Source organism: Malurus melanocephalus, unplaced genomic scaffold (genome assembly GCF_030028575.1).
Source record: "Malurus melanocephalus ecotype Western Australia unplaced genomic scaffold, MMel_1.1 scaffold_3, whole genome shotgun sequence".
Lineage (NCBI taxonomy): Eukaryota > Metazoa > Chordata > Aves > Passeriformes > Maluridae > Malurus > Malurus melanocephalus.
Genome location: NW_026623235.1, coordinates 7,989,080 through 8,000,333, shown reverse-complemented (window position 1 = coordinate 8,000,333; position 11,254 = coordinate 7,989,080). Strand labels below are relative to the sequence as shown.

At 39.5% G+C, this 11,254-nt stretch overlaps 1 protein-coding gene across 3 annotated transcripts in view; it reads left to right on the top strand.

The window, feature by feature from the left end:
* CYRIB (CYFIP related Rac1 interactor B) overlaps positions 1–11,254 on the top strand; it is a 94,454-nt gene that overhangs the window by 60,467 nt on the left and 22,733 nt on the right. For all 3 annotated transcript variants that reach the window (XM_057368626.1, XM_057368618.1, XM_057368609.1), the window contains exon 3: positions 4,807–4,843. The gene's annotated coding sequence lies outside the window, so the exon portion shown is untranslated. The remainder of the gene's footprint in view (positions 1–4,806; positions 4,844–11,254) is intronic.

Sequence of the window (11,254 nt, the reverse complement as noted above, 5' to 3'; positions counted from 1 at the left end):
TTTTTTTTTGTTTGTTCACTTTGTGTAGAACTTTGAGATGCAAAAATGAAGATTATGATGGTTTATTTCGCTGTTTCCATTAAGCCAAAGTAATGGTTTGTTTGTGGAAAACTTATGTGTAAGGGGACAAAATATAAATTCTTGTGGTGAATACTAATTTTGTGTGACTGTCCTCTTGTGCCATACAGGATTCCTCAAATACCTTTTTGATTTTCCCCTTTTTTTTAAGTTGGTGAAAGGGATATATGTATAAAACCTTGTTCCCCTCCTGTTGGTCTATAATGSAGGATCTAAACTTTTTTGAAGGCTTTCAAGGAATCGTTTAGGTTGGAATAGACCTGTAAGATCAAGTCCAACCATTAACCCACCTCTGCCAAGTCCATAACAATATAAGGTGATACCTTATCTACAAAAACTATTAAAAAAAAAATCTTGAAATTAAGGTCACAGAAAGTGAAGCTGCTATGCAATGCTARCAGTTTAGAGTTAATGTATCCTATGAAAGTATAATAATTAGGGAAAATTAAACAAGCTTCAAAAATTGTAACGGAATGCTAGACCCTCTGATACATTCACTATCATTAAATTACAAATTCAAAACATGGGCTTGAGTGTAGCAAGYAATATTAGGTACTGTGACAGTATTRAGARATTATATAGGATAGAGAAAGATTTAATGTGTCACATGGACTTTTAAGATGCAGTTTAGCTTTACCAGGATAAATGAAAATGGAGAAGAAAGATTTGAAGTGAAGCTTCAAAAGACCAATGTCTTTTGACAGAAGTCAAAAAAGTGGTTTTATAGCAAGCAACCAGTACATTTGCTCTTTATGAAGGACTGAGGTCACTTTGCAGTAGGGGTAAGATTGCCTTTGCTAATCTTAATCTAATATACAATTGCAATACAGATATAGAAGAATCTTTATCCACAATCACTGATGCTAAACATCAGAGTTCACACCCATTTAGCATTGAACCATGGGTTCATTTGCAGATGCCYTGAAACTTCCTTTGAAACATGACCTTAGCAATGGATTATTTTTTATAGTTTAGCCATCTGTTATTGTTACTAAAGTAAAAATCAGGTTTTATTAATAAATATTTCTTAGTTTTCTTTTTGTACTACCCACAATATGTGGGATGTATTTGACTTGTGGTTCTGTTTTGCACTGATCTTGACTTTTATGTTTTAGTGGGAGCTTCTAAGGGTAACAAGTTTTTTAGAGCTTTCTCTAACTTAATTTCAAGTCTGAAACTGGACCAAGAGAGCAGGAGCATCTAAACAGTACCAGGGCAGGCAGTTTTTGAGCTAGATCCTGTTCTGTTCTGTATCCAAGGGCAGTCAAGATTAATGGACTGAGAACATCTGTGCCACARTCCACTGCTGGGTCACATAGATTTGAAGTTGGTGATGCTTATCAAGGGGAGTCCTTGTGCAAGCTTGGGCTGCAAACTAGGAATTCAAACATTTGCTCTGTGAAAGCAGCAGTGGATTGTGTTTTGAAGACAACTTTAGTCTGGATGCCCAGTATTTCACATAGAGTATATGAATTCCATGCAAGCTTTTGCTAGTAAATGTTGTAAACTTTGTGAAGTTATTAATTTTTGAAGTTCCCTGAAGAGCTGAGATACCAACTGAATACACAGAAAGTAATTTAGATTCTTGGTGCAAAGTTGTTGTTAATTATTTCCTACCACTCCGTGTTTTCAGTTTTTAATAGGCAGAAGAACCTGAGTGTTGGAAAGCTTGAAAAATCATCATTCTTGTAGCAAATCATAACTGACAGTCACTGACAAGTCTATGCTTGAGTGTAGAGGCTTCTTAATTACTTCAGCCAGAGTTGGGCAGAAGACAGTTGTTTCATACTGGAAGTTAATGGTTAGCTGTTCTCATGTGAAATCTGTTTTCATGTTTTAACTGCTGAGTTAAGCAGCATGGGTTCAGTATGAGATGGATGCCCAAAGCACAGGCCTTATTCAGTGGTTAGCCAGTTTTTACTGGGTTTTTTTCCTCCAGTTTCATTATTCACAATGATGCCAGGTTTCATGACTGCATTTTTTATATTTGGGTACTATTTGACTTGTGTCAACTGCAGGCTTTGCCTCTGACAAACTGACTGATGCTTGGTTTTGTTCTGAAAATGAATAGCTGCAGTTTAGATGATTCACTGTCCCTCTCTGATGGCTCTAGACAGTTTTCCATTTTTGTTCTCCAGCTGTTGTGACAGTTCTTTGAATTTCTGTTGTAGTTGGCCTGAGATGTTGGCATAAGCTTTGGCTTATTTCTGCTGTGGTGAAGTTAGGCTTCAATTCAAGGGAAGGGGTTATGTGTCTAAATGAGATCCCGGGGATGGAATGCATTAATCTTTCTGCTGTTTGACTCCATGAGCTGTAACCCATTGAGCAAAGTTAATATTTCTGCCCAGACCTGCTTCTCTCTGTTATGTTACACTAAATATTTGATTTCCTCAGAATCACAAGGAATTGAAAAATGCTGGATCTGTATTATTTAATTTTCACTGCCTATTTATTTATGTAGTATACATGTCTCATGCCTCTGTGTGGTATTCCTGTATTAATCTGCAGATCTAAACCTTGAGACTAAGAGGGAAGCTCAGAGGTTTGCAGATCCTCAATCCTAGAAAGAAAACCCAARTAGCGCACTCTGAACCTGACAGAGTTGTTCATTTAGCTACTGTTTTGTATGAATTAAGGTGCATCCAAAGGTCAAAAATTAATTCTGTTAAGAATCCGTCACACCTTTAATTCCACATCTGGCCACTCTCAATGCATCTTTGCTGGTGTCCCTCACTGACTAGGGATCTGCAAGTCCATTTCTTATGCATTTAGAGAGTGCTTTRTTATATTGCTCAGTGCTAATCTCTAAAATTTAAAATACCATCTGATGTGAAGCCACACTATGCAAAAAAATTAAATACCCATCAGCTTACTGGTATAAACCAAGCAATAGCATCAGCTGTGCTCAGTGTGAGCTGTTTTGCTTGAAGCTGGCTCATAGGTACTAAAAGATGGGAAACCAGTTAATAGATTCCTGCCGTAACACCTCTGCCTGTTAACRATGATAGTCCAACTGACCTGTAATTCTCAGCTTTCCTGGCTGCTTCCCTTTTGCCTAATGGCTTTGCTTTTTTTCCTCCTGYCTTCATTACCACTCCTATAAGGCTTTGTTAATTATTAACTTCCACTCATTCATTGAAGCCTTCAGGACACACCACCTGAGCATCAGCACGTTTTTCTTGCAGGTGGTAAGTGCTTGTGTTTCTGTGTGTGCAGCAGTGTGTCCAGAAAGATGGAAAGAGCTGAGGAATGTTTTATTTCTTTCTTAGTAATTTTATCAGTTGGGAATATGGRTATTTCTGTAGTGATGAACTAGTACCATTAGGGCACAATTTTTGTAAAGTCCCTAGGCTTGTTGTTATGGTGGGGTTTTATTCTAYCTTTTTCATATTTACATCTATAGTCTGCTCATTCCAAATTCATGAATTTGGACTTCTTGTTTTTGTTTATAGCTCAGTCCTATCTGACCTTTCACTCTTTTTCAGGAAATTAGCTTCTTACAGTAGTGTCGGATCTAGCTTTGGTTTCAGTTTCTCTTTGCAATGTCAGTTGTGTTCAGCCCTGGCCTGCAGGGGCCTAGTGGTTTCCAGGGTTTTATATTTTATTTTTGTGCTGTCTCAAAGCACAAATTGAGTGGTCTGAAGTCATGAGAAGGGGGAAGAAAAAAWACATATTTAAAATATGGCTAATGAGCGTGGGTGAGTTTTAGGAAATTGCAGCAGCTCCTACAAAGATGGTGCTGTTAACCATTCTTTTTGTCCTGATGTACTGGCTGTTGCTTATTTCTGAGAAACTAAGGGGAAGCTGAAGTCATTGGGCAAAGGCAAAAGCAGATGCTACCCAAACTTAAAGAAGTGTGGTCAAAAGGAAAGCTTCTTTTAGAGAGATGCATGCACTGGGAAGAATGGAGAATTAAATTTCCACAGTTTTTCCACAGATGTCTGGTGGCCATCTTTTTGCTCATGTTCAGTTCTCTGGGCTGCGAAGAGTCCTTCTCACTATTGTCTCCACTCTGCTTCTTGCCTGTGATGCTCTAGATCTTCAGTGCCTTCCCTAGCCATGTTACACTATTATTTCCTGTGAAGCTTTGAGTTACTGTAGTACTCCACATCTTCTCCTTTAAAMTGTACTGTTAACATAATTATTTCACCACGTTAAAACAGTGGCAATGATGTGTACAGAACACCAAGGCTGTCCAAGAACATTGGTTTTCTTTGTTGAGSAAATGGTTTTCAGTGGTGACTTGAAAATGCCTTTTCTGGAGGTCAGCATGCTAGCCTTGAATTTTTTTCAAGWGCACATTTGTGTGGTTGGATTAGAATCTTACGTGATTTTCTTGTTAAAGCAAAGTGAAATGCAAGCGGAACAATTTGCCACTGGTATTTTTTTGCAGCTTTGAGTCTTTAGTTATTAAATTTATTCTGGAATATGTGTGGTTATGGATTATCTGACATGGCAGCCTTTTTCCCTGGAAACACRTTTGTTGCCAAATAATGGCATTCCCTATTTATTTGTATGCCTAGAGATAAAACAGTTCTGCATTATATTTTCTTAGCATGTTTTTCAAAAGTCCCAGTGGCGTATAGACTATGTTTATGAAGTAGAKCCACAAAAACAGTATGTCTGGAACAGATGTATGTTTTCTTTTCCAAGGTCACATTGCATTGCATTTAAGATTTCTGGTACAAAAGAATTAATTTTCATAATCTCTTTTCTCTTTTAAAACAGACTGGAGGCCAAGAACAGAGTGCAGCACTGGCTGTAGGTAAGAACTGAAACTTAACCTGCTAGAAAACTGCTGGCAAATTAGCAAAATTGTGGTATGTTAAATGACAAAAAATGGGACTATTTGAATATTACTAATTTTCCTTTCAAGAACTTGTTTTTCCTCTTTTCCTTCAACAGCTCTTGAAATTTRTGGTGTTCACAGGGAGTCCTGATCCCTTACTAAATCTGTGCCTCTCGGTTAAAGGTGCTAAAGCAGGCTRCAAGGGTTTGGTTTTTGCTTGTACAGGACCTCACCACACAGCTGGGTGAGGCTGATTTTGAAAACTTCAGCAGTGATGTGAAGTCCCATTACTTCAAAGAAGGCATTTTTATTGTGCACAGAATTAAAGTGGTTTGGCCATTTGTGTGAACTTATCCTAGAAGACTMTGCAACTTCTTGAACAATTTAAATGAAGACGTGGTGTTTTGGTGGCTTTTTCTTTGTCTCTTCAGTAAAGCTACTGTGTAGCTGAACCAGATGCCTTATGCCAGAAACCAATACTCTGAACCAGCTTGTGAGACTGAAGAGGTAGYTGATGCTCCTGTGAAGGTTTTAGCTCTGAGTTTTATAATCTGCTTCTTGTGATCCAAGCTGCTGCMTAGAGTGTCTGTGTTATCCTTCATGTTTACTGTGCTTTGCCAGCACAGCTATCCATCTCCTGTCACATAGGGAAGGTAATGGTACCAAATGTGAGGTGGGAGTTATTTTTCTTCTGTTTTTGTTTAATCATCAAAAAGCCTTTGAATTCTGGGGAGCTGATTAAGTTGATTTGTGTGGTGGGTTTAGCCCAGGCTAGATGCCAGGTGCACACCAAAGCTGCTCTGCCTCTCCCTTCTCWGTTGGACAAGGGAGAGAAAATACAACAGAAGGCTCATGGATTGAGATAAGGGTGGGGAGAGATCACTCACCAGTTACTGTCATGGACAAAACAGACTCCACTTAGGGAAATTAGTTGGATTTATTACCAGTCAAATCWGAGCTCCTTCCCCCCAACCCCCTCCTTACTAGGCTTAACTTTATCCCCAGTTCTTTACCTCACCCCTCCCTGCTCAGTGTAGGGAGATGGGGAAGGGGGGTTACACTCAGTCCCTCACAGGTTGTTTCTSCTTGCTGCTTCCTCCTCAGGGAGAGGAGCCCTTCCCTGTTCCCATGTGGAATATCCCTCCCACAGGACACAGTTCTCCAGAAACTTSTCCAACATGAATCCTTCCCAAGGGCTACAGTTCTTTACAAACTTCTTCAGTGTTGGTCCCTTCCATGGGGTCACAAATCCTGCCAGCAAACCTTCTCCWGCATGGGCTTCTKTTCCCAGAGCACCACAGGTCCTTCTAGGAGCCTTTGTCATCAGTTTTGTTGACAAGAGTAGAAAACATTTTCTAGTGCTGTGTCCAGAACTATTTGAATACTGCATTCAGAATTAAGAATATATGGCATATAAAGTAATTGTCTTTATTTTGGTGTATAATTCATATTTTAAAATACTTGTTTTGCAGAACTACAAGTTTTGATGAACTGTCACATTTTTGTCATTCTTAGGAGAGTTTATGATATTGCTGGTTTAGGTCCACAGTCCTTGCTTACTGACTTGTGTCTGTGGGTTAAGGAATGAGTCTAGGAACTGACAAGCGTACAGCAGTATTTTCCAAATCTTTAATAAACTAATGGAAAAACATCTAGTGCTAGCAGCAATAGTACCTTTTTCCTTTAATAGCTTTCATTTGTGAAGTCAGCTGGGGGTGTTACTAAAACYGCAGTTGGGACTAGTGCAGACTTTTGATTTACAGCATTGTATGCTTTTGCAAAGGATAGATTATAAAAGTGACTAAAMTGAGTCAGACTATGGGTTTGTCTAGCCAAGTGTAGGCTCCAGGATCACCATCTTTCTTCCTTCACTTAGTTTGTGTGCACTTGATTTTGCACATCCTTTCACCCCCTCCAGTTATTCCCCTGCTAGAGCAGTGCTGCTTCTGCTCAGGAAGGTGAGAGTCATTCAGAAAAGCTAGCAAAAACTCAAGGAGCATTGCTGGGAATGGTACTGCCTGCAAGAAGAATGCTGTCCAGCAAATGGCTACAGCTCATGAAAAATARCTTCTGTTTTCTTTGAAGAAACTGTGAATCAGCAGTGCTTCAGGTATTGAAGGGAGAATGTTTGTAAGTTAAACTGATGTGGTGTCCACTTCAGCAGAAGCTGGGGTGTCAGACTCCTGATGCTTTCAACTTCTCCAGCTATGCCAAGACAAAGTAGTTGCCAAATGTTTGACAGTATCATAAATCATCAGGGTTTATTCAGGATGAGGAGGGACTGGCAGAAACCCTACATAAGCAACATGTAAAGAAAAGAACTGGAGATTATGGAAAACWTTTTTTAAGCTTTAAAGAATGGGACAAATTGAGCTAGATGTTGCTGTTGAATTAGGTTAAAACCTGAAAAAAAGCATACTATCCAGTAAAACCTGAACCTTTGTGTGAGCAGGTGTCTAGGGAAGAATGGGAGCAAGGGGACCATGTATTTGAGGTTCTTCTAGTATGTATTTTCAGGTCAAGTATTTTTCAGAGCCAGATGTGATTATTAAATGTATTCAGTATTCTTTAATGTCTTTCCATTCTGCATATATACCTGGTTTTCCCTAAGAACTGCTGCAAACTTCTTTTGAGATGGGCTAAGATGAACTTGTAGAGTTCACAGATGKACCACAGTGATATTCTGTGTATTTGTTACTGATCTTAACGGATTGTAGACTGTGTGAAATCACTGAAGAACAGCAATTTCCCCCCCCCCCCCGTTTCCAACAGGCAGATAAAATTAATTAATTAGGCTTACTGGGCACCTTTAGTTTGATTTTAAGATTAAAAGAAAATTTGAGGTATGTTGGGAGAGATCGAAAAGATGATTAAAATCTTATCATATTTGCACCACTGGAGAAATCTTAACCAGTGTGGTCCCAGGTGGGTTTTTCTTTTTTGTTTTGTTGTTGTTGTTATTATTGTTATTTTGGTTGGGGTTTTTTGGGGGTTTTTTGGGTTTTTTTTTGTTTAGGTGGGATTTTTTCAACACTTGCTTTCCAACAAGAAAAACTATCCAGGTTCAGTAAAAGCAGTTGGTGCTGTGTCTTATCAGGGGATCTGTAGATGTAACAAAGATGGCTGCAGATCCTTGATCTTGCAAAAAGTCTCTTGTGAAATTTCAAATAAATTACCACCATGTAGAGGCCAGTTTTATCCTTCTGCCTTGCCTGAGGCCTGTCTGTTTGTTACCATTTTTGGAAACAGATGGAGTGGGAAGGAGCATCATCCTGGTGCTCATCCTCTGTTGTACCATCATCCTCTTCATTAGCCTTCTGTATCCTGCAAACATACTGTGACTGCTGTCTCAGTAAAATGAAAGTCCACAGAATAATCAGAAAGCTATCCTGAAATATGGAAACCTGCCCTTCCAGCTCTGTGATTTGGAAGGTCCCTTCCTSCTTGATRTTTCAGAGCTGATGTGTCACTGAACTGAATTCTCAGATGGGCAGTCAGTGTCAGGTTCATGCACACAAGGTTTGTGGTTTAACACTGTGACATTCCAGCAGCAGTCCCTTGGGATGGAATGTGTCAATGGCTATTTRTATCTGTCAGCTTGAAGATGAGAAAATTTGTCATGACATTGTTAGTGCAGGATTACAAGCCAAGGCACTGAAGTGGTGCAAAACTGTTAGAGCTGAACTCGAAGAAAACATTTCAGCTGAGTGCTGCAGAGCGATGTGGGTCTTGTACTCCTTGTCCTGGTGCATTAGATGGCAGCACTGGCAAAGCTGTCAGAGCCTCAGTGCARCTTCATCCAGCTCTGACACTGAAACGTGTGGCAGTCTGATAGATGGGAATTCAGCTTCTCTGAAACAAGAACATTTCCAAATCAGACTAGGCTGGAAGAGGAGTGCTGTTTCACATGTGAAATACCAACTGAAAAATGGCACTTCAACTGGGCTGGTTAGGAAGTCAGTAATTGAAAAGATAGTTCTTTTTTTTAGTGTTTAGATAAAGCTTGCAGATTTGGTTTTGGGGGTTTTAAGGCTTTTTTTTTTTATTTTTGGTTGGGGTTTTGTTTTCTTTATATAGAGGTAAAAAGCTGGCACGAGAAGGACTTAGCATACAAATTATTGCCGGGTTTAKTTTTTTTTGTAGATGAGAGCTTGAGGGTTCTTAAATTATAGGCTGACATCCCTGAAATAAGAAACTTTCTTAGTAATGTGGTAGTATAGCACAGTTTTAAAAGGCATGGCATCTTTCATAGGGTAAGCAGCTTTTCTCTAAAAGAATAAAAAAAAAAAAAAAAAACTTAAATCTGCCAGAGCTCTTTTTGAATGAGTTTTTTTTTTGTGTCTTTATGTACCTGATAAAAACATTCCCAGTTTACTTTGAAAAAAAGTCAGACTGCGAGGTCAGCCGCTGTTTCCATGATAATGTCACAGTTCTGAGYGCAGTGTTTGGGCAGGAGGGACATGGCTGGTTCTGAGCTGCTGGGATCCATTGGCCATGCTGGTCSCAGCTTCCCCGCCTCTGGAATATCCACGGTAGGGCAGCGGCCTCTGTTGAGGAAATGGCAGTGCTGCAGGAGGCTCTGCASATCTCCAGCGCTGGAGGAGAAAGCCGAGTGTAAATTGCATTCCAGTGGAAATGTCCCTGAACTAAAAAAAAGGCTGTTTTTCCCGATGGTTGCAATGTAATGGAATTTGAAAGAGCTTTTGGCAGCATTAGGGTAAAGCGTGTTAGGCTTGTATCATTTTGAAATAGGAAAACATAATTAATGATTTTYTAGCCCCAGATTCACTCTTGGAAAAATTGTGTAGTTACTTGTTGAGGGGTAAATCAGAGCAGATTTTTGGAGCATAGTCTCTGCCCTGTTCAATACAAGTTCTGTTTTAAAAACAAGCTTAATTCTTCCAGACGAATTGGGTTTATTCCAGACTTGTGTGAGCATGCTTAGTTATTTTATTGTAACCCCTGTCAAATACGTTATTCAGTGTCAGCTGTGCCACTAAAATGTTCCCAAATTAACAAGGCTCTAAGACTGCTTCTAAAGAAACTGTGGATTCTTCAGTGCCTTTCCCTTGATTTCCTCTAAGAGGRAAAATGGACTGAATAAACACTGCCCTGACCGTACTTTACAATTCTGGTTTTGAGGAATGTGAGTCTATTCACTAGTCTGTTTTCCCTGGCAGACCTCCACCCTCTTGATATGGCAAGTTTTGAATTCAGTTTTGTTCTAAAGGAGACTTTATTGATGATGTGTGATCTCAAAAAAAAAAAAAAATACAAGCCCAAAAACTTCAGTTTCAACTGAAACAGGTTATTGTGTCAAAGTCAGTTTAGCCAAATGAACTGACATCAGAGGCAGCTTCAAACAGCTTTTCAATAGCCTGAATACTTTCCTGCACAAAAACATTTCCTATCTGACTGTATAACTTATTTTTCCACTTTTCCATTGTTCAGGTAAGATGCTAATGATTGAAGTCCCAATAATTCAGTGATATAGATTCTTTTGGGGTTAGGTTTTTTTTTTCTTTGCCTGCATGTCTTCTTATTGTGTCTGGTTTGCAGTCCCTGGTTTGTGGCCACTGGGTGTCAGCAGTGCMGAGCCATGTGCAGGTCTGGGCACGGGTTTGGACTGGGAACTGTGTCCCAAAAGTGTCCATAAAAACTGCTGAAATCTTAATGCTTGCTCATACAACTCCTCTGTCAATGAATGAAAGTGTGTGTTTTGTGCAGAACTGGGGGTGGCTCTGGCACTTCATTCATGTGTTTGAGTCACCACATTCACACAGGTGACACAATTTGAACTGTTACCCTTAATATTAGTGATGTTACTWGAGCTATGATGAATCCTGAAAATGAAACCAGCCTATCCAAAATATAACTTGTTTCAAGCTAATGTTACCAAGCTTCTCCTCCCTAAATCTAAAGGTGATAATGAATGATAGCTACAAAATTTTTTTAATAATTACTCTATTTATTTTCTGGTATGTATTGTATTGTGGTGGGATTTTGTATTGTGGCAGATCTTTATTACTTTAAGCGCCACTAAGAAATTAGAATGTGTCAGAARGCTTCTCTGCTGCTCTAGCACTGTTCAGAAGAGAAGTAAATGTGTGTTAGTCTGGGTAAAACATGTTTGTATCCAGGGAGAATGTTACAGCTCTCACAAGACAGTGATTCCTGCTGTGTATTTTACCAGCCTGTTTCTRTCTCTGCAGCAGTCTCTAGCTCCAAAGGGTGAGGGCAGAAATGTTCTCACTGGCTGTGAAGCTTTGCTGTTTCATTGGGAGAGAAAGCAGCACAGGATCCCATAGGATGACAGGCTGTGATGCCATGTGTTGCTAAGGGTTGCCTTGGATTCAGCTGATGTGGGCAGCCACCTATTCACTGCCT